The 21,107-nt window shown below is 37.8% G+C and overlaps 1 pseudogene; it reads left to right on the top strand.

Moving 5' to 3' along the window:
- The first annotated feature begins 17,833 nt into the window (after nt 1–17,833).
- LOC122750821 overlaps nt 17,834–21,107 on the top strand; it is a 47,843-nt pseudogene continuing 44,569 nt past the window's right edge.

Raw genomic sequence — 21,107 nt, 5'->3', positions numbered from 1 at the left:
CAACGTGGACAAACTGGTTATATACAGTATCAACTGGCATTCTTCTCAGAGAAAAGACACTGAAATTAAGGATTGAGAAGTCTTATAAAAGGTAAGATTTTAGCTGAGACTTGAAGTAAATCAGGGAGGCCAGGAGGTAGAGCTGAGGAAGGAGACAATTCCAGAAAGAAGGACAACCAATGACAATGCATAGAACTGGGAGGTGTGATGAGTTGAGTGAGGAACTGTAAGGAAACCTTTGTATCACTGATTTGTAGAGGGTGGAGGGGAGTAAGGCTTAAAAAGAATAGAGAGGAAGGAAGGTTTTGAAGGGCTTTAAAAGTCAAAAAGAGAATTTTATATTAATTCTTGGAGGCTATTGAGAACTTCTGGAGTTTATTGAGTGGAGAGTGCCGGTGATACGATCAGACTTGCATTTTAGGAAGATTACTTTGATAGTTGAATGGAGAATGGACTTGAGTAGTAGGAAATGAGGCAGAGAGGGTAACCAGAAGGTAGTTTCAATAATCCAGTCTTGAGATGATGAGAGCCTGCATGTATAGTGTCTTGCAGGTTTTTCACATCCACCAGGCATCTTTTCATTGCCCTTTGGGTGATCTTCAACTTTTCAGTCTTTGGAAATTATGGTATTCCAAGACTCAACGTCATGTGACATGACCAGAAAAATACTAGTGTTAAGATATGTCTGTTTTAGGGTGAAATGGGGTCATAAACTTATATTGAATTGCTTGATTTCTTGGGGTGGGGAGGGAGGGAGGAAGAAAATTTGGAACACAAAGTTTTAAAAAAATCAATGTGAAAAAAATTTTTTTTACATGTAAATTGGGGAAAATTCTAAATAAATAAGTAAATCTAGAAAAAAAAAGAAAGGAGGTCATGAAAAGAAGTATAAAGTTTCCCAAAGACTAGCTGGTTTTTCTTATCTTGTTCAAAACAGCAAAATATTACTAAATTGAAATACATTAATTCAGAATTTGTGACAATATGATAGGGAATATGCTAAAGTTTAGCTTGGCACCATCTGTGAATAAAGAATTTATTAAGCAAATTAAGAGCATATTAAGATTACTGGTAGAATATTTAGGTCACTGTAGAGAAGGGATATTGAACCCTGAACAAGTCTTCATTTTTATGAAGTCATATCTCATAAGGGGTATGTGTAGGGTGAGGCAATTAGATGAAATCCTCTGATGGTTCTTTATACTTCCAGATATATGCATTTATACTGTCCTGTCATTTCAGTCTCTAAGAAAAGTGTTAAGATTCTGAAGGGACATGTGTTTCTTCTTTCCCTAATAGAGTAGCACCATATGATTATATAAACCCTTCCAATTGCTCACATAAATTTTTATTTCTAGGTTTCTCTGGACTCTTGTGTTTGTATTTCAAAGATCCTATTCAATTCTGGTCTTTCTGAAATCAGAAATGCTTTAATGCTTTAATTCCATTAAAGATTCTCTCTTTGAGAGTCTCCCTTGCCCCTTTCCAGGATTATAGTAAGTTTTGCAGGGTAAATTATTATTGATTATAAGCCAACACCTTTTGTATTTAACATGTTATATTCTAAGATTTACTCTTTTATGATCCTAGCTGTGGTTCCTTGGTATTTTAACTCTTCTATTCTGTATGCTTGTAGTATTTTTTCCCTTTAATGTGGAAGTTCTGAATTTTAGCTACGACATTTATGGGACTTTTTCTTTTGGAGTTTCTTTCAAGAGATGATGAGTGGATTCCTTCTATTTTTACTTTGCCCTCTGGTTGTAATAGAACTAGGCAGCTTTCATTTATAATTTCTTGAAAGATTAAAAAAAATAACAGGTTTTTAAATAACAGGGTTTAAAAAATGTTTTTAGGGAGTCCAGTGATCCTCAAATTCTCTCTCTTTGATCTGATTTTAAGATCATTTTTTGTATTTTTTTTTTTTTTTGGTGAGGCAATTGGGGTTAAGTGACTTGCCCAGGGTCACATAGCTAGTAAGTTCAAGTATTTGATTTTGTTTTAACATGTCATCTAACATTTTGTTCTAATTTTTACCTAGAGTAATTCATTCTGTTTGGTCAATTCTTGTTTTTGGGTAAGGTTGACCAATTTCTCTTCTAAGTTGTTTATCTTGCTTCCACCTCTTTCCTTCAGAGCTTTTATTTAATTTTTAAATCCTGTGCTTCATTTCTTTTAGATATTCACATAGTCCTTGTAGAAATTTTATTTTTTCCTTTGATTCTTTGCTTGTAAAGAATTTACTCTGTTTCAAGGCTACGGTTCTGGAATCAAGACACACTGGATTTTTAATCATTATTTAGATTGATGTGAATTTCAAGTTTTGGCTCAAGCAGGTGTGGGGAAGCAGGGTAGGCTGTCTCCTCCATTCAGGCAGCTGGAATCTGATCTAAGGTTTGCAAAGTATTTTCTTCAAGCAATCATGTGAGATAAAACAAGTGTTATTATCCTCATTTTAGAGATGAGGAAACTGAGTCTCAAAGTGGTTGTGATTTGTTCATGGTCATATATTTAAGCCTTGAAAAAACCTTATAGGTCACCTCTAGAACAATCCTCTCTTTTTGTAGGTATTGAAATGAGGCCAAAATTTACCCAAGTTTATATAGTTAGCTAAGTGTCACATCTAGGATTTAAACCAGGTCTTCTTCAAATCCATCACTATATCTACTGGCTTCAGATACTAAATAGCCGTGTGACCTTGGGCAAGTCACTTAACCCTGTTTGCCTCCGTTTCCTCATCTGTCAAATGAGCCGGAGAAGGAAATGACAGACTACTCTAGTATCTTTGCCAAGAAACCCCCAAATGGGATCACAAGGAGTTGGATGCAACTGAAACAACTGCACAACAACAACAAAATCCACCACACCAAAGTAGTATTAGACTCAAGTAGAAATAGATCCCTGCTGGCTGCATATTGATTTAGAAAACCACATCTGAACATTATTTTGTTTAATTGCATTTTTATTTATTTTCTTGAACATTTTCCAATTATATTTTAATCTGGTTCAGGCTATAAGGCACATATAGCCTCTGGGCCGAGTTTGACACTTCTCCTACTATGCTGTACTATTTATTAAGACTATGAATAAAGTTAAATCATGGCTAACTTAGAAACATAATGGACCATTACAACCTAAGTCTTGGTCCCCTCATGTTTGAAAGGAACCCCAAGGATAGACATATTGACTCAAAGCTTCTAGAATCCTTTACCTGAAATTCCCTCTACTTGATAGCTCAAATCTGCCTGTGTGAGCTCCAGGCCACTAGGGATTACAAGAGTCTGAGATGGGATTTAAACTCAAATATCATGATTCTAAGTGCCTTGTTATTTCCACTACATTATGAGTTGATCTCAGATCAGAACACAGCATAGGATGATGGGAATTCACCCCCTCCCCAATAGATTTGGTGACAGAACACAGGTTCAAATATTGATTCTGCCATTAATTGTGTGATCTTGGGCAAATCAATTCACTTTAGTTTGGGCATCAATTCTGCAATTTATAAAATGAGAGAGCTGGACTAGTTCTTTAAAGCATACTCCATCTCTAAATCCTATGATTCTATGCCTGTGAATCATAAAACCTTAGCTTTGGAAGGAACTTAAGAGGTCTTCTGGACTAATCCCTACCTGAAATATGAATCCCCTCTATAGCTCCCCTGACAAGTAATCACTCTTCTATTTGAATTGAACTTCTGTTTGAACACTTCTAATAAAAGAGAGCTCACAATTTACCAAAGCAGACCATTCTATTTTTATATAGCTCTATCAGGAAGTTTCCCCTCATATCTAACTGAAACTAGACTCAGTCACTAGTCACACTGGGGATCAAAGCAAGTCTAATCCATCTTCCAAGTAACAGAAAGATATGAGACAAATATTTCTCTCTCATTTCCCTCTTCCCTTAATCATCTCTTCTCCAGGCTAAATTTCCCCTTCAAATGATCCATGTATGTCACCAAGGGAATAGAATGGAAGGACAGAGGATAACATCACCATCTCAGTTGGTCAGGTATGTTCCCCTGGGGAAGCAGCATGGCATAGTGGATAGAGAGCCCATCTTAGAATCTGGAAGACCTCTTGTATCTTCTTTTGATACATACTGGTAGGTCATTTAACCACTAGGTCCTCCCTAGTCAACTCTCTAAGTTACAAAACCGTTGCCTAAATGCATTTCGGGGAGGATGTTTGCTCACTACAATGATATCATAGCTTCAGACCAGACTAAAATATGTCTTGCTTACACTGATAATAGAACCATCATTTGCTGCTCTGGAATCCATATTTGCCTGATGGGCATATGGCCCCCTTCCAGATCAGTGCCTTGTTGGGAAATGACAGAACATTTCAGTATCTTTGCCAAGAAAACTCCATGGGCAGTATTAAAATGTTAAAAGATAAGAAATAGGAAGATAAGCCCCTCAGGTTGGAAGGTGTCTAACATGTTGCTGGGGAAGAGTAAAGGGTAATTATAAATACTTTCAGAAAGAATGAAACAGCTAGTTTAAAACTAAAAGGAAGCTCAGATATGGATGTGTTTGGTGATGAAAGGAAAGTCCAATGCTGTAAAGATCAATATTGGATAGGAACCTTTAATATAAGATTTGTGAATTGAGGTAAGCTGGATGTAATCAAATAGGAGATGAAAAGATTAAATATTGATTTCATGGGTATCAATTATCTTAAATGGATGGGACTGGGTAAATTTAATTTAAGTGATCATTATATCTACTACTGTGAGCAAGAATCCCTTAGAAGAAATGGAGTAGTTCTCATAGGCCATAAAAGGGTGAGAAAAGCGGTACTGTGATACACTCTCAAAAATGGCAGAATGATAGCTATTTGAATCCAACTCAAATCATTCACCATCAGAGTAATACAAGTCTATGGTCCAACCACTGATGCCAAAGAGGCCAAAGCTGCTCAGCTCTATGAACACCTACAACACATTCTAGAAAAATTTAAAAAAAAGACGTCACATTCATCAGAGGGATTGAATGCCTGAAGTAGGAAATAAAAAGATAATTGGATTAATAGACAAATTTGGCCCCTCCCCCTAGGAGTAAAAAGGGCAGAAGAAGCAAGGCAGAGACTAATAGATTTTTTTCAAGATAATTCACTTGTCATAACAAATACTTTTTTTTCAATAACCCAAAGGTGACTCTACACATTAACATCATCAGATGGTCAATATTGAAATCAGATGTGCAGCCAAAGGTAGAGGAACTTTATACAATTAGTTAGAACACAACCTGGAGCTGTACTGTAGCCTTATATTGTGAACTTCTTATTGCAAAATTTAGGCAAATTGAAGAAAGTAGGGAAAACCATTAGATGGTATAAGTATGACCTAAATAATATCCTTTATCAATATTTACTAGAAGTGATGAAAAGATATAAGGTATTAGATCTGGTAGATGAGTCCCTAAAGAACTATGAACAGAGGTTCACAATATTATACTGGAGGCAACAACAACAAAAACCCTAAAAAGAAGAGTAAGAAAGCAAAATGGTGGTTTGATGAAGCTTTACCAATAGTTGAGGAAGGAAAAAAAGTGAAAGGTAAAAGAGAAGGAAATATATATCCAATTGAATAGCAGGTTTCAGAGAATAGCAATAGATAAGGTTTTCTTAAAGGAGCAATGTAAATAAATAGAAGGAAACAATAGAATGGGAAAGACACTAAGATCTCTTCAAGAAAATTAGAGCTATCAGGGAATATTTCATGCAAAAGACAAAAATGAGTAGAGAATAAATAGAAGTAGAACAGATTAAAAGAGTTGGCAATAGTATACAGAAGAATTATACAAATGATCTTTTATCACTGATAACCATGATGATGTGGTTACTGATATAGAGCCATACTTCCCTGTAGAGATGAAGTCAGGTGGGTACTTAGGAAGCATTACATACCATAAGGCTAGTGGAAGTGATGTAATTCCATCTGAACTGCTCAAAATCTTAAAAGATTATGCTGTTAAAGTGTACTCAATATACCAGAAAAATTTGAAATCACAACAGTGACCACTGGATTGGAAAAGGTCAGTTTATGTCCACAATTCTAAAGAAGAGCAATACCAAAGAATGTTCAAATAGTAACAATTGTGTCATTTCACATACCAGCAAGGTTATACTTGATTATGCAAGCTAGGCATAAACAATATGTGAGCTGAGAATTACCAGGAGAGCAAGATGGTTTTCAAAAAAGGAGAGGAACTGGAGACCAAATTGCCAACATTTCCTAGACTATGGAGAAGCAAGGGATTTTCCGAAAAAACATCTATGTCTTCATTGACTACATTAAAACTTTTGCCTGTGTGGATCACAACAAATGTGGCAAGTCTTCAAGAGATCCAAGTACCAGATTATCTTAATTGTCTCCTGAGTAACCTGTATGTGGGCCAAGAAGCAACAGTTAGAACCAAACATGAAACAACTGATTGATTCAAGATAGGGAAAGGAGTATGACAATGCCTATTATTCTCCTCTATGAACTCTTCATTAGAATCAAGTTGGTCTGCTAGTTATGATATTTCATTTCCTCCTTCCGTGATTTTACACAAGTACTCTATCCATATCTCTCCTCATCTTTGCCTCATAGACTCATTAGCCTCAGGTGTCATTTCCTACAAAAGTCCTCTCCTGATATCCCTTTAGTTATTAACTCTCTCTCTCTTTCTCCCTCTCTTTCTCTCTCTCTCTCTCTGTCTCCTTTCCTTCCTCTCAGACTTACTTTGGGTTTTTTTTTTTGTATTTATCTTTTTCTCTTTCTTTCTTTTCTTTTTTTTTTTTGCAGGGCAATTGGGGTTAAGTGACTTGCCCAGGGTCACACAGCTAGTAAGTGTCAAGTGTCTGAGGCCGGATTGAACTCAGGTCCTCCTGAATCCAGGGCCGGTGCTTTATCCACTGTGCCACCTAGCTGCCCCTGTATTTATCTCGTAGTTATTTATTTGTGCACAAGTTGTATTTCCCCTCGTAGAATGCAAGCTCCTTGAGGGCAAACTTTTGTTTTTTATCATTGTATTCCCAGGACTCAAACAGTGCCCTGTACATAATAGTGTTTAATATATGTCTGTTGAATGGATTGATATTTGTTGCAAATGTTGATTATATAGAAATAATACTTCAATGGATCTATGTTTTTATCAGTGTGGACATCCCTTCACTGATTCAGATAGCAATTCCTCTACACCTTTATGAACTAGGGATGAAAAATTCATCATTCTGAAGCCAACCTGGTGATGAACCTTTCTAATCTTATCTAGGCTGGACTTTGGCTAGACAGACATCTGAGCTGAAGTAAATAATTTCTAGCTTAGTAGGACTTATCAGAACTTGGACTCTGCTGCTTTAATGAATTGAAGGTCATCTCTATTCCATTATGAGCCATCAGAAGAGGATGCCATTTAATTATACCTCGACAATAGGGTCGTAGTATCCATTGAAGGGACTTAGAGATTACTGAGTCACTTTACAGATGAGAAAACTGAGGCCCAGAGGAAACTTTAATTCTTGCCAGGAGGGGAAGCAGGAAGTTGAGGCTTGAGGTCACTTTCTTCTCTTCAGAGAGAGGAGGTTCCAGGCTAGAAGTCTATCTATCTGCTCTTTTAAAGATTATTAATCTAGGGGATATGCTCCAGAGTCAATCTAACTTTGATCACTGTGTCATTACTGGGTGGAAAAGAGCCCCAAGCTCTATATTTAAAGCTTGACCCATCTCTTACCAAATACCAGTTCTGCAATGAGTACACATAATGAATAGCAAAGAAACGCATTTATCCAAATCATAGCAAAACAGAAGTCAGAAAAGGTATACATAGGATAATATATACCAGACAATACAGAATGAAAGAGCTCTTCCATTGAGAATGAAACTAACTTAAGTCAATCTGAGACAGTGTTCTAGATCTCACCCAAAGTCTCTAGTGTACCAAATTGGAGATAATTACAAGATAGAGATGACTAGCTCCTTTCATGTCTTCCTAGAGTCTTTTCTTTTCTTTTCTTTTCTTTTTTAAAATGAGGCAATTGGGTTAAGTGACTTGCCCAGGGTCACACAGCTAGTAAGTGTTAAGTGTTTGAGGCAGATTTGAACTCAGGTACTCCTAACTCCAGGGCCAGTGCTCTATCCACTGTGCCACTTAGCTGCCCCAAAATTACATTAGGTTTTTTTTTTTTTTCAAGGCAATGAGGGCTAAGTGACTTGCCCAGGGTCACACAGCTAGTAAGTGTCAAATGTCTGAGGCTGGATTTGAACTCAGGTCCTCCTGAATCCAGGGCTGGTGCTTTATCCACTGCGCCACCTAGATGTCCCCCCAGAGTCTTTTCTTCAGCAACCTGAAGTTTGGTTGACCTCTTCCATCTTCCCTTCTTGATAATGGAAGCAGAGGTTCTCAAAGTGAGTTGAAGCTCAAAGAGTCTTGATGAAGACAGAAAAAGAATCGAAGCACCCTCCCCTCTCCCCTCTTCCCCCACCCCTATGAAGGTATGGAGCATTGATCCCTACCAATGATGAGGAAATCCTATACCAATAGGCCTTAGGACAGGGGTTCCATTCCTTCCCTGGGCTGAAACATCTTGCAGTCCCTTGCAAAGATCAACTGGGAAAAGTTCAAAACCTATAAGTATAAAGTATGAACACAGACATCAGTGCTCTAAAACAACAAGGATTATTTTCCTGGTATTCTAGGCAACCTACCTTTGGTAATCTCTTGTGACATTAACAAGTTTGAGAGATAGTATTTCTTGCTAATTAATCATTTTATTAATTGTGCTAATGAATAATTAATAAAACGGGTCAGTGACACTCTTGAGTATCAGAGACCTCTTATGGAACCCACCCAATACTTATGTGCTCTTGGAAGAGTGGGTGTTCCTGAGGGTGGAAATCAACTCTTATTGGTTAACAAATAATGAGAGAATGACTATTAAAATGAGAGGCAGGCTTATTCTAATGAGTGTGAGTGGAATGTGACTCTGATCACTGTCTTGGTGAAAGAAATTCATTTATACCCATACCACCCCATCTAGGATAATCTAGACAAAAGGCAGAATACACTTTCCCTCAGACTTGTCTGACTAAAACACAATGGACCAGATTTCACTGGACTAGAATCTCTTTACCTTTTGGTCAGACCTAAGTTTTCCCAGTTGGGTGCATGTCACCCAATATTTCATCTCATTATTAGTCCTGCACTTCAAAGGCTGTCTGAATAGCCTCCAGATTTCTTTCTTTCTTTCTTTCTTTCTTTCTTTCTTTCTTTCTTTCTTTCTTTCTTTCTTTCTTTCTTTCTTTCTTTCTTCCTTCCTTCCTTCCTTCCTTCCTTCCTTCCTTCCTTCCTTCCTTCCTTCCTTCCTTCCTTCCTTCCTTCCTTCCTTTCTTCCTTTCTTTCTTCTTTCTTTCTTTCTTTCTTTCTTTCTTTTCTTTCTTCTTTCTTTCTTTCTTCTTCCTTTCTTTCTTCCTTTCTTTCTTCCTTTCTTTCTTTCTTTCTTTCTTTCTTTCTTTCTTTCTTTCTTTCTTTCTTTCTTTCTTTCTTTCTTTCTTTCTTTCTTTCTTTCTTTCTTTCTTCCTTCCTTCCTTCCTTTCTTTCTTTCTTTCTTTCTTTCTTTCTTTCTTTCTTTCTTTCTTTCTTTCTTTCTTTCTTTCTTTCTTTCTTCCTTCCTTCCTTCCTTCCTTCCTTCCTTCCTTCCTTCCTTCCTTCCTTCCTTCCTTCCTTCCTTCCTTCCTTCCTTTCTTTCTCTTTTTGCAGGGCAATTGGGGTTAAATGACTTGCCCAGGGTCACACAGCTGGTAAGTGTCAAGTGTCTGAGGCTGGATTTGAACTCAGGTCCTCCTGATCCAGGGGCTGGTGCCTCTATCCACTGTGCCACCTAGCTGCCCAAGAGATTGATTTCTAAATGAGGAAAAAGGAGGGGAAAAACCCATACTTCTAATTCAATAATTGGCTATTAATATGGAGAGAGAAGTAATCATTTTTTTTGCACTGAAACTGAAATAAAACAAATGTACACAAGCAGTACAGGCAGGAGAAGTGGCACTATACAGAGCATTACCTGGGCATATACTACAATGACAACATGCCTCATCATAGTACATAACATATGCATATTTCAAAAACCATACATATCCACAGATTACAGCAATCAATTAAAAACAATAAGAATGGGGGGGGGGCAACTAGGTGACTCAGTTGATAAAGCACTGGCCTTGGATTCAGGAGTACCTGAGTTAAAATCCAGCCTCAGACACTTGACACTTACTAGCTGTGTGACCCTGGGCAAGTCACTTACCCCCCCACTCCCCCGGCCGCATTTGCCCTACACAAAACAAAAAAACAAAACAAAAAACAATAAGCATGTCGAACTAACAAAGCAACCTAGTTAGCGGCAATAATAATACTATTAATAGGCCTTTACAATAAACTACGACTTATCAATAAGCAATAGCATATATACAACCATGATCAACAAAAGACCTCTCTATAGCATAAAAATAACATAAAACATAGTCAAAGAACAACAGAAAAATAAAAAAACCATATTCTAACATGCAGTAATTCACTTGTGTGCGATTACATGTAAGCCACTTTTCACAGGGCAATCTCAACTATTGTCACCTAGAGACATGTATATATCTTCAGGCTTACTGTAACATCATAGCTAGGCTTAGTGACTAGTCTTTAGGCTAGTTCTCTGACACTGACTTATCTTTCAGGTCCTACACCTGAGCTAGTAGTTAGTATGGGTTCAGAATTATTATAGATCTATGTGTCTACCCCTGGACTGACAACCATTCCATTTTGGTTTTCAATATTTTTGAGCTCTGTGGGTAGAACCGATTGCCCTGTGAGTCTCAGTAGTGGTATGGGGGCAGGAAAGGTATAACCTTTGGTTTCATTTCTCCTGTTCTGTAATAATACAGTTTCCTTCACTGAATGCATCACTTTCAGTGTCCATATGGGATCAGAGGGTCTTTGCACAGTTGCTGGACAGTCTCTTTTTCTCAGTCTTTTCTTACGGTGGGTGTCCATTAGTTCTTTCCCATCCACTCATTAAAAAGTCAACAAACAGGGCAGCTGGATGGCGCAGTGGATAGAGCACCGGCCCTGGAGTCAGGAGTACCTGAGTTCAAATCCGGCCTCAGACACTTAATAACTTAACTAGCTGTGTGATCCTGGGCAAGTTGCCTCACTAAAAATTTAAAAAAAGTCAACAAACTCTCTTATGGGGAATAAGTGGTTGCAGTGAATAGTACTGGTAGAGCCCCTCCATCCTCTGGAAATATTTTGTAAGCAGATAAGTTGTAGTCTCTCCATTACTTTTGTATGGGATAGCTTTCCATTGGCCAGCTAATTTTATGTCATTTGAATACTAAGTTTCTCGGTAGCAACTTTGTCTCCTATGTTCTGGCCTCAAACATCTTGCTTTCTGGCATGGATCTTCTGCGTTGAAGATGTGACTAGTGGGCAGGCATCTTTTAGTTTCTCTTTCAATGGAGATGAACTGAATGTGAGTATTATCACTTCCTTCATCCGAGGTACCAAACATCCAAGTCAATAAGCTGATGTGATTCTTACTTAACAATGAGCAAGTATGGTGTAAAGCCCATAGGTCATTACTGGTGGAATTGTTTACATATGCTAGGAAATGAGACATGTTGATTTCACAGAGACTTTTCTTCTGGTCTCAAAGTTCCTTACATGTTCAACCGTGTGCAGTTAATGTTCAGGCTGAGAGTGTCTTTGAAGATTATAAGGATAGTCTTTGACTTTTGTTTACCTCCCAAGGCCATCATTTTCTTGAGTAACTTACTCTCAAAGCCCCTACTTTGTCAGAGTGGATCCTGGCAGGAAATCCACATAATGAAAAATAATTTTCCCCATCACATTTTAGCAACAGTGGATGCTTTATCATTTTGGTTGTGTATGTTTGTCATACTCAAATGGTCAGTTGCCACAACATATGACTCATACTTTTACTATCTCCTTCCAGGTATAGAAAGTCAATAAAAGGGGGCAGCTAGATGGCACAGTGATTAAAGCGCTGGCCCTGGCTTCAGGAGTACCTGAGTTCAAATCCAGCCTCAGACACTTAACACTTACTAGCTGTGTGACCCTGGGCAAGTCACTTAACCCCCATTGCCCCGCAAAAAAAAAAAAAAAAGAAAAAAAAAAAGAAAGTCAATACAGAGAAGTTCCAAAGGCTTACTGGTACTTATGTGCTCCAAATGGTTGTTGTCCTTCATCTCAAAGAGGACCAAAATGACATCACTATGTTGGGGTCAAAGTGCAGTGTTTCTAACTGTGGCTGATTAGACAGTATGAGCTCAGAAGGCTTTGCCACCGGTCAGGCATCAACAGTCTATATGACATTTGGAGTGGAGAGGTCTATAAATTTGCACATCTCATGTTTCTTTGAGCTACTGCAATTCTTTGTTTACAGAGCACAGTGCCTTCTTTGATAGGGGGAATGCCCTACTGGATGGTTCTGTGCCCTAGTGTCTTCCATGTGCTGCAAATATGCAGGATGAGTTGGTAAATGTTTTCTTTTGTATACATCTGGCACAAGTTTCACACTTCTTGGTGACATCTACAGCTATTTTAGGCTAGTTAAAATCAGTATCTTACCAGCTCTATGGTACTTTCTCGACCTATATATCTAAAATCATCATTCAAGGCATCCTGAAGAATACTGGACCAAGAACTAAGATCCTTTGTTCTTACCAACACTTGCTCAAGCAGGGCAGGGCATTCATCTCCATAATAAGGAGAGGGCTCTATACCAATGGGACAGGGGTTACATGAACTATTTCTTTTTTAAAGTCATGGTTGTAGGTTCTGGGCAGACAAAGATTTAAAAAAAAATACACAATGTGCTTTCATGCAGCTTATAATCAAGTTGAAGTTTATAATTTTAGAGGCTTTGTAATTTCCCCTAAATAACCTTTCACTTGACATGCTCCCCAGACTAGGTAAGAGGTACATTCTTAATGGGATATGGTAGATTTTAGTATCTAAAAGAAGGAACTGCTTTAAAGCACTTAAGAATGCTTTAGAAGCACACTATTTATATGTAAATAACAATTATAATTACCTGTTCATTGCAGTTAACTCTCTTAAACATCTGGTTCATCTAGGTCTACCTTTTGTCCTTACTTGAAAATCAACTGTGCCCCCCGCCCCCCCGTCTCTTCAGATCATTCTATAACTCAGATCCAGTGTCAAGGAAAACAATAACATGCAGATTTCTCTACAACTGCCTGACAAGGAAAGTTCCCTTATTAGATTGGGTTGGCAGGTATACCAGAGATAGTTTATGACACAAAGAGATTTAAGGCAGGCTCATAACAGAGCTGATAGACTATAGGTGGCACTCATCAGACTGGCTTTGTCAATGATCTGGTTGCTTCTACAGAAATGGAGGCAGAACGCCCAGGATGACCCAATTCTAGTACTCTTAAATCTGTCCTCTCTATGTGTTGACTGGAACACAAGTGTGAACGAATGACTAAATTTAGACTCTTCTCACCAATTAAGATGGGTCTTCCCCACATCAATTCAAGACAGCAAGGTTTTACTTAATAGAAACATAACGCTGAAAGGAACCTGAAGGGGTTATCTAGTGTTTTATATGATCCCGTGATTTCACAGTTAAGGAAAATGAGGCCTAGAGAGGTTAAATAACTTGTTCAACTTTACAGTTAACTAGCATTGGAGTCAGTTTTAAAAACCAAACCAAACCAAACAGATCTCTCCATATTTTCAATAAATTGTTACCATAGCTATTGTTTTTTCCCCCAAGTATGCGACATACTTCATCTAGAAGAAAAAGAACATGTAATATTTTCAAAAGGAATGAAGTTAAAAAAATCTTCAGGAAGAATTAGATAATAGAAATATTATTTTATGGGCCTTTTGCTGGGCTTTAAACATTCCAATTTATGGCACTGGCTTATAAACAATATGGCAGACTACTAGTAATATATTCAGTAACAACATAGTTCATGCCCAATCCAACTATCAAAAATATTTAATAGAGCCTAGAAAAAAATAATAACAAATTCATCTGGAAAAACAAAAGTTCAAGGATATGAGAATCAATGAAAAAAAAAAGAAGGAAGGTAGTCCAGCAGTACCAGATTTCAAACTACTTCTATAAAGCAGCAATTATCAAAACAATCTGGTACTAGCAAAGAAATAGAGAGGTAGATCAGTGTAATAAAATAGAAATTTATACTATAGGTACATGACTATAGTAATCTAGTATATGAAAACCCCCCAAAGATCCAAGCTTTTTGAACAAAAACCTCATTATCTGACAAAAACTGCCTGGGAAAACTGGAAAACAGTATGGCAGAAAGTAGGTATAGACCAACATCTCACACCACATACTAAAATAAGGTCAAAATGGGCACATGATTTATGCATAACAGATGATACCATAAGCAAATTAAAGGAGCATGACATTATTTATTTGTCAGATTTATGGACAGGGGAAGAATTTACAACCAAAGAAGATATAGAGAATAAAATTAATTGTAAAATCGATCTAAATAGAGGAAAGGAATATATACAAGTTACATGTGATTTTATATGTTAAGTCAGAGATCTGTAAACATTTCATGACTTGGAAAGTAGTGGATATTTTTGGTAAAATTCAACCCTGAGACTTCTAATCATATCAAGTATTCAAAAGTCTTCTTTACAAAAAAAACCTGCCCTTTAAATACTATTTGTATTATCATTTTCAAAGCTTGGTTTAACACAGGCACAGTTAACCTAGTGATGTTGTCAGCTGTAAATTAGATGATCCATAATCTATAGCAGAATTTTTTTGTACAAATATATACCATTCTCTCTCTTCTATCACTCCCCCTTCCCAGCAGATTTATTCAGTTATCCACTTTCAAAGTGGTATAAACCAAAAACCAGAAAAGCTGGATCAGCATTGGGAGCTCTGGGTTCTAATTTCAGCTCAGCCACTTCAAATCAATTAACTAACTTTTATCAAGCCCATTGTGTTGCAGATACTACTCCTAGTACTGGGATGCCAAGAAAAAATGAAACACTTCCTTGCCTTTAGGAGAATTGATTCCAATGAGAAGGAAAAAAGGGATTTGTCTGAAGAGTCCAATGTGGGTACACTGCAAACTTACAAACCAACCTAGAATGTAAGTTTCTTGAGGGGAGGGACTGTTTTTGCATTTTCTGGATTCCTCCTCAACCCCCAAGCTTAGCAAAGTACCCGGCACATAGTAAATAATTAATAAATGCTTATTGACTAACAGATTTAAATAAAACTAATAACAAATGTACAGAGGAAAGAAGCAAGTTTCATTAAGAAAGGATGGATTCTGAGAGTACAGAATGTACCTGTAAAAATAGTGCCAGGAGAGCAAAATCTCTGAATTAATAAATGAATAATGATTATTAAAAAATTATTAAGCTCTTACTATGTGCCAAGCACCTGTGCCGAGTGCCTGGGATACAAACAGACAAATGAGGCAGTCCGTGCTCTCAAGGAACTCACACTCCAATCAGAGGAACCAATCCATAAAACATAGCTTCTGGGTGGGGTCAGCAGATGGTAAAGCCCAGGGGTAGGGTGTATTACCAGGCCAGCAGTCTGAAGATTGTAGCAGCAGGGTAGATGATAAAACTCAGAGGATCTTGGTATGTTTTTTTCAGTGTTCAGATGGGTTGTGGGCAGTTTAGGAAAGGGGAGCGGGGAGGAAAAGACCCCTTGATGTTTGGTAATTCTTCCTCCAGATGTCTTTATGAATGGTAGAGGTGGGTAGAGGTGGAGAGGAGGAATCCCCTCCCCCTCCCAGGGTCAAGCAAGAATGAGCATAGACTGGTAAAAAAGTTCAAGGACAACAGCCACCACAACAAAATTTTACTTAAATATAATGAGGCTACCCCACAGAGCATGGGTAGAAGTGCCCTGCTTGTTTTTGGTCAGCACAGAATGACTTAAGTACATTAGGGATGATGAAACAATCCCCTTGTTGGTGGCTGTGGAATATTTACTGAATGAACCAGGGTAGAACAATCCAAATAGTGAGAGAAAAGTATATGACTCTTGTTTTAGGTAGTCATGTTACCCTGTGAGTGACCTGACCAAATGTGAAGGTCAGAGGAGATGGGACCATTTTAGTGGAGAGGAGAGATTACCTTCCCCCTAAATCCCTGCACATAGCAACAGTTATAATTATTAGATTTGTCTAAATTAGGAATAATGAGGTTCAAGGAAGGGATAAGACCTTTACTTTGGGTGGATGGGATGATCATATATGACAAGAGAGAAGACAGAATTTCTTATTTGCTTCCCTTTTTCTGCCAAGGATCATGATCTTTGCACTGGCAAATATTTAAAAACAAACAGAGATTTATATCCAAGGTAAATAAGAGATGGTAAAGAGACCATCTGGCTACCCTTGATAAATCAATTCAACCTGGCTCAGATGAACTACATTCTCAGATACTGGAAGAATGCTATACCGTACACATACATACCATACATACATACCTACATACATACATACATACATACATATGATGGCTAAGCCTCTGTTATTCAACAGTTAAAATTCTCATGGAAAAATTGGAGTGTTCACACAATATTAGATAAGGGCAAATATTCCAATTTTCCAAAAAGGAAAGAATACAGAGTCTGCAAACTATAGGCCATTGAGCTTGACATATATTGCTGGGAAAATTCTAGAATAGGTCATTAAAGAGATGATTGGCAAAAATATAAAAGCAGGAGGAGTACTGTTTACAAAGAGAATGGCTTCATTAAGAATGAGCCATTCTAGACTAAACTTCTTTTCTTTTTTTAAACAGTATCATCTAATTGGTAGATGAGGAAAATAGTGTGCATATAGTTTGTTTAGATTTTGGTGACGTTTTTCAGAAAAGTATTTCATGTTATTCTTGTTGGAGAAGATGGAGAAATGTGAACTAGACAATGGATTGAGAACTGATCAGATGACCAGACTCAAAGAATTGTCATTAATGGGTCCAATATCAATATGGATGAAGGTCTCAGTGGATTACTTCAGGGACCTGTGCTTGACTTTTGCGATTTAAAATTTTTTTATCATGATTTGGATAAAGGGATAGAAGGCATGCCAAGGACAGAAAGGTGATCAAGGTGGTGATTTCATTTGCCTGATACATGCTGCCTCTCTGTCTCTTCCTCAGGGTGCTTTATTGCTTCAGCAGGGTTTGTTCGCCTGCCCTGTGTGTGGAAGTTAATTGGTAGGTGGTGGGGTATAGCTAGACTATTTTTTTTTCTTTCTTTTACTTTTTTTCTTTTTTGGTTGGGCAATGAGGGTTAAGTGACTTGCCCAGGGTTACACAGTTACTAAATGTGTCTGAGGCTGGAATTGAACTCAGGTCCTCCTGAATTGAGGGCCGGTGCTTTATCTACTGTGCCACCTAGCTGCCCCCTATTTTTTTATATCACCAGAAATTAGCACTTTGCTTGGCACATAGCTGAGGGGAAATGATGGCCAATGTGGTGGGGCTGGTTTGATTTGCCTGACACATCCTGTCTCCTCTCTCTCCCTCATGGTGCCTTGCTGCTTCAGCTAGCTGACTTGCCCACTCTGTGGATGTCATTCGTTGAGGATGATTAGACCCTTCTCCACAGGAATTGCTTCCCTAGATGATGGCTATGAGGGCTGGACTAGAAGCAAGACTGATGGTATGGGAGGTGCTATCACTCCCAGGGCTACTGTACCTATTTAACTGTTGGTCAATACTTGTTGTTGTTGTTGGTGGTGAGGAAAATGACTGCCCCACACCCCACAATGATTTCTCCCCTCGATGATGGCTGTGAAGGCTGTGGAATGTGGAAATGTTTTTGATGGTCTGGGGATCCCTTTACTGGTATTCTTTTAAATTTAAAGTCTTTTATTATGAATTTAATAATTAAAAACATGGACTTTTCCATGTATAAGGAACAAAAACGGGAGTTGTACAAGGAACTATTAACTTCTTTTTTAAAAAAATCATAAAATTATTTTATTATTTTCCAGTTACATGTAAAGACAGTTTTCAACATTTGTTTTCATAAGATTTTTAGTTCCAAATTTTTCTCCCTCCCTCCCTCCCTTCCCTCCCCCTTCCCCAAGAAAGAAGGTAATCTGATATAGCTTATATATGTACAATAACATTAAACATATTTCTGGATTAGTCATGTTGTGAAAGAAGAATCAGAACAAAAGGGAAAAACATCAAAAAAGAAAAAACAAAACCAAAAAGAGTAGAAATAGTATGGTTCAATCTGCATTAATAATACAGAGTTCTTTTTTTTTGGATGTAGAGAACATTTTCCATCATGAGTTCTTTGGAATTGTCTTGAATCATTGTATTGCTGAGAAGGGCTAAGTCTATCACAGTTGATCCATCACACAAAAACTATTGTGGGAGGGGAAGTCAGAAGCAAAACACTTTTTTTTTTTTTTAGTGAGGCAATTGGGGTTAAGTGACTTGCCCAGGGTCATATGGCTAGTAAGTATTAAGTGTCTGAGGGCGGATTTGAACTCAGGTACTCCTGACTCCAGGGCCGGTGCTCTATCCACTGTGCCACCTAGCTGCCCCAGAAGCAAAACACTTTTGAAGAGGGAAAGGGTAAAAGAAGATAGAAAATAGAATACATATTATGGGATGTGAATAGGATGGAGGGAAACACAGTTAGCAATAGTAACTGGGAGAAAAATTTGAAGCAGAGGCAAGAGCAATGTAAGATGGTGGTGGTGGTGGTGCTTCCTTTGCTGGGCTATTGTGAAGAAAATTCTTTGTCAGGTATAAGGTACTATATAAATGTTAGCTATTATTGTTGTTGTGATAATCAACTTCATAGGTGTTTTGTAAGGAAATCTCCCTTTAAAGTACTATATAGGGGCAGATAGGTGGCGCAGTGGATAAAGCACTGGCCCTGGATTCAGGAGTACCTGAGTTCAAATCCAGCCCCAGACACTTGACACTTACTAACTGTGTGACCCTGGGCAAGTCACTTAACCCTCATTGCCCTGAAAAAAAGGACTATATAAATTTAGTTTACTATAAGAAAAAAAAAAAAAGATGAGCAGGATGCCATCAGAAAAACCTGGGAAGACTTACATGAGCTGATGCAAAGTGAAATGTACTGTATACAAAATAACTGCAACATTGTAAGATGATCTACTGCAAATGACTTATTTTCAGCAATGCAATGATCCAAGACAACTCTGAAGGACTTAAGAAAAGTGCAATCCATCTACAGAGAAAAAACTGATTCTATCTGAATACAGATGGAAGTATATTTTGTTGTTGTTGTTAGTTCCTTTTTCTAAAGTTTTTTGTTTTCCATGACTGCACATGTATAACTTATATTGAATTGCTTGAGTTCTTAAGTGGGGGATAGGGAGGAAGGAAGAGAATCTGGAACACAAAGTTTTAAAAATCGAGGTTACAATTTGTTTTTACATGTAAGGTGGGGAAAATTCTAAATAAATAAATTTTAAAGACCCCAAACCAAAAAGGAATCAAGCATATGCCCTGTTCCTTGAAAGTCCTCTCCCTCTCCCCCAACAGAACAAGAGCTTCCCTGATAACCTCTTTTACATATACAATTAAAAAAAAAAGACCCCTGTACTGTTATTTTACCATGAAGGTCTGTGGGGAAACTGTGGTCAAGGTGGTGGTTTGACTTGCCTCCTCTCTCTCCTTCAGTGTGCCTTGCTGTTTCCTGTGAGGGAAGAGACCATGTCAAGTTTCATCTTCTTATAGGGAATATATATGAGAGCTAGTGACAGTCAGTTGAGCTTCCTGTATGAGAGGTGGGGAAGAGAGGCAGAAGAAAGGGAATCCCTTTCTCATAAAGATGTGCACTAAAGGTTGTCCCCTTGGTCAGAGTTTATGAAGAACTTTCAAAGACAAATAGGATTTTATATTTGTGGAAATAATAGAGAGGCACTAGAGTTTATTGAGTGGCAGCAGGAGGTGACATGATCAGACCTAGTTTTAGGGAGATGAATTGAAAACTCAGAGAAGGATGGACTGGATTGGGGGATACTTGAGGCAGGGAGTCCAAGCAGCAAGCTTTTTCCAAGGTCTGGGAATGCGGTAATAAAGAGCTGCACCAGGATAGTGGCTGTGGGAATGAAGATACGCATATGGAAGATATTACAGAGGTAGAAATAATAGGACTTGGATATGTGGGGTGAGTATGAGTGAGGAGTCAAGGATGACACTTATGGGGTGAGCCTAGGGTGACTGGGAGGATGGTAGAACACTCAACAGTAATAGGAACATTTGAAAGAAGGGGGGATTTGAGGAGAAAGATAATGGGTTCTGATTTGGATTTGTTAAGTTTTCAAAATATCTAGAGGATATCCTGTTTGAGATGGTCAATAAGCCTTTGGATATGGGAGACTGGAGGTGAGGAGAGAGTCTAGGGCTGGATGAGGAAATCTGAGAATCATTAGCATGAAGGTGATCATGGAAGATGAACTTTGAAACTATGAGCTATGAAAAGTATAATTCAACTCTACTTCCCCCATCCTTGTACATGTATAGTTGATTCTTCGACTCAAACAAATATAGGATTTTTAACATTTCTCCATATTCCATTTTGGCTTTTTAGATTTGGGCCACTGTTTTAATATGTTGCCTTCTTTTTGGATATTGGTTTTCTCATCCTGTCTAGTTATTTCCTTTAATCTTCTAAAAAGTCCTATTTTTTATCCTTTAATTATTTTTTTTATTTTTATTTTTTGCAGGGCAATGAAGGTTAAGTGACTTTCCCAGGGTCACACAGCTAGTTAAGTGTCAAGTGTCTAAGGTTGGATTTGAATTCAGGTACTCCTGAATCCAGGGCCAGTGCTTTATCCACTATGCCACCTAGCTGCCCCCCTTTAATTATTTTTTATTGCTCTTTCTCAAAACCAGTTCTATCCCGTTTGTGATTGCAAAAAAATCTCTTTATTTTTAAAAAATTATTTTAATTTTAGTTTATAGACTAAATAAGAATTTCCATAATGGGAGGAGATTGCATATGAAATTGGAAATCTGTTATGTACAACTTGCTATTCCTTTTAAATATCATAAATATTTCTCT

Source organism: Dromiciops gliroides, chromosome 1 (assembly GCF_019393635.1).
Source record: "Dromiciops gliroides isolate mDroGli1 chromosome 1, mDroGli1.pri, whole genome shotgun sequence".
Taxonomy (NCBI): domain Eukaryota; kingdom Metazoa; phylum Chordata; class Mammalia; order Microbiotheria; family Microbiotheriidae; genus Dromiciops; species Dromiciops gliroides.
This window is presented reverse-complemented; position numbering and strand designations above follow the sequence as displayed.